The sequence below is a fragment of the Sceloporus occidentalis genome, unplaced genomic scaffold (assembly GCF_023333645.1).
Source record: "Sceloporus occidentalis isolate IW3139 unplaced genomic scaffold, rSceOcc1.0.p SCAF_6, whole genome shotgun sequence".
NCBI lineage: Eukaryota > Metazoa > Chordata > Lepidosauria > Squamata > Phrynosomatidae > Sceloporus > Sceloporus occidentalis.
In genome coordinates, this window is record NW_028316986.1 from 111,941,635 (window position 1) to 111,950,918 (window position 9,284).

Here is a 9,284-nt window from a genome sequence, read left to right on the forward strand (position 1 = left end):
ATCATCTTGGTTTTAAGGGCACCGACAAGGGAACCGTCGCCTTGGGAGGAAAACACCAGGCGCTGCATGCAAAAGAACAAGTTTTATTCCACTCCTAGGGCCAAACCGGCTTGGATTGTGGAAAAGAAAAGGCCTGATCAGAAGACCAGGGTCGGAATCCTTAGTTCACTTCTCAGTTCAGGGAGAGCTCTCCGTCCTCCGAATTAGGTCACTCCGTTTTATTTATGAGCTGGGTGCATATTATACACACCCACTCACCCACCCACCCACACACACACACACACACACACACACAATAAGACTCCGATGGGAATATATATATATATATCCCATCGGCTATTCCCACCGCAGTCTTATTCTATATATGTGTACATACATATGTATAGATACACAGATAGATAGATTGACAGAATAAGCCTGGGAAATATTATATTATATTATATTACCCCCATCGGCTATTCCCATCGCAGTCTTATTCTATATATGTGTATATGCATATGGATAGATAGATAGATAGCCAGACAGATAGACAGAATAAGACTGGGAAATATTATATTATCCCATCGGCTATTCCCGTCGCAGTCTTATTCTTTTCAACACACACGCGCGCGCACACACACATGTCGAAAACAACCATACATTTAAAAGAATAAGACTCCGATGGGAATAGCCGGTCCAAATTATTAACAGAGATAGAGTTAGTCCCAGCTAGAGGAGACCCATTCAAGCAGTTGTTGTCAACCCATAAGTAAATCCCGTTGATTCAATAAGTCTGTCACACAGGCAGGACTAACATCAGACTCTAGGCCGTTAAAAATAAATAAATAAATAAATACTGAAGACCTCTGATAAAGCCCTCTACTCAGGGGAAGGTGAGAAATATCTGGAAAACGTAGTTGACTGTGTCGTTATGTCCTCACTAGTTACTAGGAAACGCTGGAGGGAAAGAAAGGGGAAACCCAGAGGATAAAAGGCCTGCTCAAATCAGGCTTGGTTTAAGAAACTCTGTCGCTATCAGAGTTCCCACAACAAACGCCAACTCCCAGAATCCCATAGCCTTGAGCCAGAAAAGAGTTAAAGCGGTGCCAAACCGGGTTATTGCTCCAGTGTGGATGCAGCCCAGAGTTACATCAGACAGAGCCACGCAACCAGGGGAGGCTCATTTGGTTCCAAGCAAAAGTAGACCTCTTCTTCCCAATTCGGTTTACTTCAGGGGTGGACACAGCGCAATTATTGGGGACTTTTCTTGTTGTTGTGTGCCGAGAGGGGATTCGAAGCCTCGTCTCGCATTGGGAACCAGCAAGGCTGATCTTCTCCCTGGATCATACCTAGGTTGAATAATTCCGACGCTCCAGCAAACTACTGTATATTTTGGCAGCAGTCCTAAACCTCTTTCCTTGACAATGAGGGTTGGCCTCAGTGTACTTTTGAGTATGCCAGAGTTGTAGCGTCTGGAGAGCAGAGTTCGAATTCTGGCTCGGCCATGAAAACCCACTGTCACACTCTCAGCCTCAGAGGAAGGCAATGGTAAAACCCCATCTGAAGAAATTTGCAAAAAAAAACCAACAACAACCCTGTGATAGGTTCGTTAGTGTCGCTGTAAGTGGGAAAGGACTTGAAGGCACTCCACAGACACACACACATATGCCAGGCCACAATCCTATCCTATGCATGTGTCTAAAGAGGCACTGTAGCCCCTTTGAGACTAACTGAAAGAAAGAAAACATTCAGAGGTAGCTGTGTTGGCCATTTAACAAATGCAAAATAAAAACCGACCAGTGATGCCTTTATTGGCCAACCGAAATGCATAATATACTTGTGACAAGCTTTCAAAGCTCCATGAGCTTCTTCTTCAGGCAAGATGAAAGAAAGAAGTTGGCAGCATGAGCTTTCCTAGAGTAAAAAGTCAACTTTCTCAGAAGCATTTGGTCTGAGGAAGCAGACTTTGGTCTACGAAACCTCTTGATGCCCACTTCTTTGTTTCAGATAGTCTCAAAGGCGCTACAAGATCTTTTCCGTACTGATTTTTATAGACTAACACGGGTATATCTTTGAATATGACTATTCGGGAGCGAGCCCCATTGAATTCAGTGGGATTCCTTTGCAAAGTATACGAATCCCAGGTGCTGTAGGCTCTAATTCAGAGGCAGGGACTGGCAAAGTCCCTTCTGGGTATTCCTTGCCTGAGAAAACCCTATGAAACCCATGGGGCCGCCGTAACAGGCGACTTGAAGGCACTCCCACACAAACAGGGTCTCTTTAGCTCTTTAGTGGCTAACTTCTAAGGACAATTTGTTTCTGAAATGTAAATGGTCTGAGCGGCCCTTCTCCTCTCTAAACGGACGGTGGGTCGGGCAAGGCTGAGTCTGGCTGTAACTCTTTTCACTTAATGAAAACGTTAACGTGACATTTGATTTGTTCAGGTCCTATTCAGCCTCGGAGATCTCATTCAGCCCCGGCTGCTGATAGCGCTCAGCCGCTGGAGTTGACTTTCATGCAAATATGTTTGCTTTGTCCTGGGAAGTATTTCCTCAACCTTTTTAGCTAGGGAAACTCAAGCAAAATTTCCTGCTCCAGACTTCACAGGGAATAAGAACTTGAGAGTTTAAAGAAAAGAAAAAGGGTGATTTCTTATTTCTAGGGAAACTCAGTGCACTAAGGGGAGTAAGTCTTGTTTCAATCATTGGAACTTTAGTGAGATGTTTCAGCTAAACTACCTAGAGATGCTTTCATGGTTCCCTGGCCTCTAAAGACCAGGGATATGGGTTCAAGTCACCAGTTAACTAGGTGCGACTTTGGTGTAAACAAGGACTGGCACCGATTGCATGCTGATAGGTTGGGAGCCGCTGTGAATCCCAATCTAGGGGGAAAGCGGGGTACAAATAAATATAATTAATAATAACAATAGCAATAAAATCTGCAAGGGTACTCAGAAGGAAGTTGAGTAAATGTAGGTGCGACTGCTAGAAACTCAGCCTAAATTAGTTATAAGGAGGGAAGAAGAAATGGGTCTAATACTCCGAAATTAGACAGCATTAATTTTGAAGCACGTCATTTTGGCTTCTAATGATTAAGGATGTTTCTGCATTAAATAAATAAATAAATTTGACACGACTATAACTGCCATGACTATCTTACAGGATCCTGAGATTTGTAACTTGGTGAGGCAGCAGAGCTCGCTGATGGACCAGTCTGAATACCTCACCAAACTACAAATCCCAGGATTCCACAGGAAATCTGGAGAACATCGCCTTCCTCTGGGATTAAATCAGGCTTCCTTTCCCCTGTGACAAAGGGTGTTTCCTTCGGGAGAGTCGAGGACTTTAAAAAAAAATACCAACGACGATGGAAATACTTCCGATGCCACCTGAGAAGTCAATGCCACCTGATCAAGAGGAGTTTGCTCCGTAGGAAAGGTGCTTTTAAGATGGGGGAAGATTTGGAGGGCATTGCTCCCCAAATAAGAACTCTACCTCCCCCGATGAAATGTACATTCATTTTCCAAATTTCCAGCATTGCAGGGAGTGATACTCTTATAGATGATGTGGTCACATTCCCTTGGTCACTTTGCCTGAATTTTATTTATTTTTTTAAAATGTTCTACTGACGTTTTAAACAACTGAATTCATAGCGGTTTGAGGATTGACGGAAAACTTCATATGGGACAGAATTCTTATTCTGGGAACAACATCTTTATTTTGCCTCCCGCGATTTACCTATGGTCTGCAGCCTTAACGCAGGACTGTGCTTGCCCGTTCTTCTTCTTGTTGTTGTGTGCCTTCAAGTCCTTTCCGACATAGGGCGACCCTAAGACGAATCTATCCTAGAGTTTTCTTGGCTAGTCACCCTCTGAGGCTGAGAGAGTGTGATTTGCCCAAGGTGACTCAGTGGGTTTATACAGCCGAGCTAGGATTCGAACCCTGGTCCCCAGAGTCGCAGTCTAATGCTCGAACCACTACACCACTCCTGGCTCCTGTCAGTGGAGGTCAAATAGCCGGACGGCTATGGAGATTTCAAGAACCCAACAGAGAGTGCATCTACATTGTAGAAAGAATTCAGTTTGACACCACTTTAACGGCCAGGGCTCCATCCTACAGAATCCTGGGATGTGTAGTTTTGTGAGGAACTCTTTGGCAGAGGAGGCTACAGACGTTGTAAAACTACAAATCCCAGGATTCCATAGAAAGGGATTACAGCATGGCATCAAAGTGAATTCTTTCTACAGTGCAGAAGCACTTGAAGATTTGGTAGCAGTGATGGCCATATAGCAAACCCAGTAAAAAAAAAACACCAAACAGTGATATCTGATTTTGCGCATTTTGGTTGGCCAATAAAGGCATCGCTGTTTGATGGGTTTGGGACTGAATCTTTGGCAGTGAGCGTACTAGGATTGGGATTTGAATTACAGGGAAACGAGAGGGAATGGAGGGGGGAGGAAACAGTAATTCCGCCCCAAAATCGGTCCTTTAACCCCCTCCCCTTTTTTTTCTGGCTTCAAGTCAGAGATCCTTCTTCCTCTGCTAAACAAGGTAGTCTAGGAGAAGGGCATTTCAAGAAAAGGTTACTTTGGACGGATCCCCAAGTTACTCCCCATCCCTTGAGGAAGAGAATAACTTGGGGATCCGTCCAAAGTCGCCTTTTCTGAAAATGCCCTTCTCCTGTATACTACCTCGCTTAGCAGAGGGTCGTTGGCTGAGGAGGAACAGACTGAAGATGACCTCTGTGATCCGGACCCTGAATGGGAGGCAGAGAGAGGGACAAAAAGCCAAGGGCCATAAATCCAGGGGAAGAAGGGCTCCCTGTCTAACCTCTTGGCCTGCCGGCTTTTGGCCGACACCCGCTTGAAAGATCACCCCACCCGTCGCAGGGGCACTGGCCGGCAAAAGAGAGAGGAAAAAAGGAAGGGAAGCCACCCTGCCCTCCTTGGACCCCTGAAGAAGAAGCCTCACTAGATCCAGTCCTAAGCCAGAAGAGCGTGTAGGCCACGCGAACCATCGCTGCAAAGCCTGGAGAAGCTGCAGGTGGACAGAGCGAAGTTGCTTTGTATCCTAACAAAGGAAGCCATAGCCCTGCATTTGCAAGACCTGAGCTGGACTGTTGATGCCAGGGTGACTTGGGGGTTTCTCAGTCAGAAAACAAGCTTGCTCCAGCCTCAATAGGTCCCTCTGTTTTAAGTATTTGAAGGGGTGTCATATTTAGCAGGAGCAAGCTGATTTTCTGCTGCTCCAGAGAACAGGACCCGGAACAATGAATGCTAGCTCCAGGAAAAGAGATTCCACCTCAACATTAGGAGGAACTTCCTGACATAAGGGCTGTTCAACAGTGGAACAAACTCCCTCGGAGTGTAGTGGAGTCTCCTTCTTTGGAGGTCTTTAAGCAGAGGCTGGATGGCCATCTGTTGAGGATGCTTTGATTGAGATTTTCTGCATGGCAGGGGGTTGGACTGGATGGCCCTTGGGGTCTCTTCCAACTCTACGATTCTATGATTCGTTGTTGTTGTTGTTGTTGTTGTTGTTGTTGTTGTGTGCCTTCACGTCATTTGTGACTTATGGAGAATCTAACAGGAGGGTTTCTTGTCAGAACTTGTTCAGAGGGGGTTTGCCCTTGAGGCAGAGAGTGGGTTGCCATGGCTGAGCAGGGATTCAAACCCAGGTCTCCCAAAGTAGCCCAGCTCTCAAACCAGCTCACCAGGCTGGCTCTCATCTCTCCCATTCACAGGATCTCTACCAATCGAAGTCGACTTGAGGACAGTTAAGAGTAACAGCAACAACTTGGAGAAGCCCCAGGGTTTTCCAGAAATTGAGCATTTCCTTTGAGGGCTACCCTTCTCACCCCACAGCCATTCCTGGTCAGGAAAGCCTACTGATAGAAATATTCGTTCAGACTTTGGAAGAATAGTCGTGGTGGTGATGGTGGTGGTTTGACTTATGGAGATCCTAAGGCAAACCTATAATGAGATTTTCTTGGCAAGAAAGCGAGGATGTGAACCCTTAGCTTCTCAGAGTCCCAGTCCAACACTCACACCACTACACCAAGCTGAATCCCTCCCCTCTACACACCCCAGGATGGCATTGTGTCTGAATCAGATAGACCTGGTTGTGCCTGATTCCCGTCCCCTGGAGCAAAAGGCCATAAACTCCCACTCCTTATTTATTGTCTGTAAATGGTGACACTGCTGACAAGGATCTCATTCTGAATCAGTGGCCTATCTCATCCTAAAGCCAGCCCAAGCCACTCACTAAAGGCAGCACTGTTGTTGCGGGCCTTCAAGTCCTTTCCGATTTATGGGCATCCTAAAGCGAACCTATCCTGGAGTTTTCTTGGCAATTTTGTTCAGTGGGGCAGGGTTTGGCTTTTACCTTCCTTTGAGACAGAGAGAGTGTGACTTGCCTAAGGGCATCCAGTGGGTTTCTATGGCCAACAGGGATTCGCACTCTGCTCTCCCAGTATCCCAGTCCAACACTCAGTCCACTGCACCAGGATTTGAGCATGCCTTGCAAGGGACTCTGTTGGCAATCTTCCCTAGTAACCCTGAGTACAGTCAAATAACGTTTTCCAGGTATTTCTCCACGACTTCTCTCTTTCCTTTGGGGTGGGTCTCATCAGAGGGCTTAAGTTTTTAGTTTGGTTTAAAAATGGGCTAAAATCTGTTGTTTAGTCCTATCCATAGCAGTCTCAGTGGCATTTACTCACTGTCTATACTCAGCTATAAGTCAGTCTCAGCTATAAGTCCAGGGCACGGTTTTGGGCCACAATTATGGATTTTGATATGACCCCTGGATAAGTAGAGGGTAAAACCTAGGAGCATGTAACAAAGGATCTAAAGGACTTTGTCATTGCCTTCCACTGAGGCTGAGAGAGTGTGAAGAGAGAAACCCAGTGGGTTTCCATGGCCAAGGAGGGATTTGAATCCTGGTCTCCAGAGTCCTAGTCCTAATCCTTAACAATCCCGAAGTAGCTATCTCGCTATTGCAGCTAAACAGAGCTCTGATCCACTAAGGTTTATGTCGCAACAATGGCAAAGAATTAGGCACCATCCCTCCTGCAACCTTCGTTGGCTCTCTTTCCTGCCATCGCCACCAGCAGCAAGTTTCCTCGGCTCAGTCGCCTTTGCAAGCTTCTTTTCCACTGCAATAAATGCTTAAAAGGAGGGGGGTGTTAAGGGAAGGAGCCACGTTTGCTTTGATTCTGGTCTTCCTTTAAAAAGGCGAGCTGAAATCGACCTAATGTGCCCAGTGGAGCAAGCCAGGCCCTGAAAGGCTGGGTGTTGAAAAAAGAAAGAGAGAGAGAGAAAGAAAGAAAAAGCAAATGGAGCCTTGGAAGCAAATGGGATGGAAAATTAAATGAAATTAAATAGCTTGAAGGGCTTTATTGTCCCTTATTAAAAAGGACACATTAATTACATGCTCCCAGCTTTATGCCCAGACAATGTTGGGACTCCAAGCCTTCCACTCGTCCCCTTTTGAGCCCCTGGAATTGAGGGCGGTTAAAAGGGGGGAAATCACTTTTGCCCAGAGATCTGGAGTTTCTCTCTCTTTTAGTGAGGGAAAGAAAAATAGACCCATCCTCCTCTCTCATTCTCTCTCTCTCTCTCTCTCTCTCTAAGGCTGAGCTGTCAAAGGCCTCCAGGAAAAAGCTCTGGCTCCAGCGCTTGGTTGGCTCTCTTCTTGGCTGGAACAGGTTGCCCCATAATGAGGCATGAATGTGAAGGAACAAGAGGCGTCCAAAGAGCCACAGTTGCGCCTCGCAATGTCCCACCAGGAAACCCCCATTCAAAGCCCATTCTTGGGAAGGTTCACCCTTCTCTAGTCAAACCAGCGTGAATGCCTATGGACAGACCCAGCGCCATTAGGGCAGGATTGGACCGTAAAACAAAATAAAATAAAATAAACCTTGGCAGGGGAGAGGAGAGAGAGTGACAGAGACCAAGCAGGACGAGAAAGGAAGAAAGACAGAAAGACACAGAAAAAGAAAGAAAGAAAGAAAGAAAGAAAGAAAGAAAGAAAGAAAGAAAGAAATGGGGCCAGTCTTCTCCTGTTGCCAGTATGGTTTGAATATTGGACTAAGGTCCAAAACACACTACAAGCTGAGAGAATGTGACGGGAAACCCAGTGGGTTTCTATGGCCAAACCGGGATTCGAATCCTTTTAGGTCCCAAACACACTGCAGAAACAAATCGGTTTGAGACCGCTTTAACTGCCCTGGTTCAATGTTAGGGAAATTCTGGGAAGTGTAGTTTTGTGAGACATTTAGCCTTCTCTGTCTGGTGCCGCCTAAACTACAGTTCCTAGAATTCCTAGCATTGAGCCAGAGCAATAAAAGCGGTCTCACACGGGATTATTTCTGCCGTGTGTTTTTGGACATGGAGGACAGGGTTCAAATCCTGGCTCAGCCGTGTGAACTCACTAGGTGACTGGGGCAAGTCACACTCTCTCGGCCTCAGGGGATGGCAATGTCAAACCCCCTCTGAAGAAACTTGCTAGAAAAACACACACCGTGATAGGGTCCCCATAAGTCGGAAAGGACTTGAAGGCACCCAACAACAACAACAACAACAACATTCTCCACCAAAGTCTTCTTCTGTTGCCCAGATTCTCCCAGTGCAAACTGTACAGGGGTTTCTCTCTCCCAGCTCCATCCGTCATTCCTCACTCTCAGAGAGAGAGGTCCTAACCCAGGGTGACCCCATGTCCTCACCGCAAAGGAGGACAAGGCACCCCAAAAAGAAAAAAAGGGGAGGACGTTCAAATACAAGCTTAAAACACTCCTGGAAATCTACATCCTTCTTAGTCAGTCTCCAAATGGAGGGCCTTTGGGGATTCTTCTTGAACAGAAGGCTGAAATGGAGGGCATGTCCGGGAAAAGGAGGACATCCAGTCACCCTGGTAGATACTGCCCCACCTCCAAGAATCTCATATTGGGTTCCTGATGTCGAGGCTATATTATTGCAGGGGTTCTTGCATGCCTCCCTAAGCCTTTCCCCCTTTCTAAATTTTCTTCTCCAAAGTTAGGATCAAGTCTTCTTCTGGTGAACACACACACATACCAAAAAAGGGATAAATAGCATCTCTTAGGCCCCATACAGAGAGGCCAAAATAAAGCTGCTTCAGGCCACTTTGCAGGTATGCTATTTAAATGATGCATGCGTCCTAAGAGTCCAGAAACCATACCAAAGCCACGATCCAGCCCTAAGGACTGGAGCACAGCTTTGGTGCAGCTTCCGGACTCTTAGGACACATGCATCATTTAAACAGCATACCTCCAAAGTGGCCTGAAGCAACTTT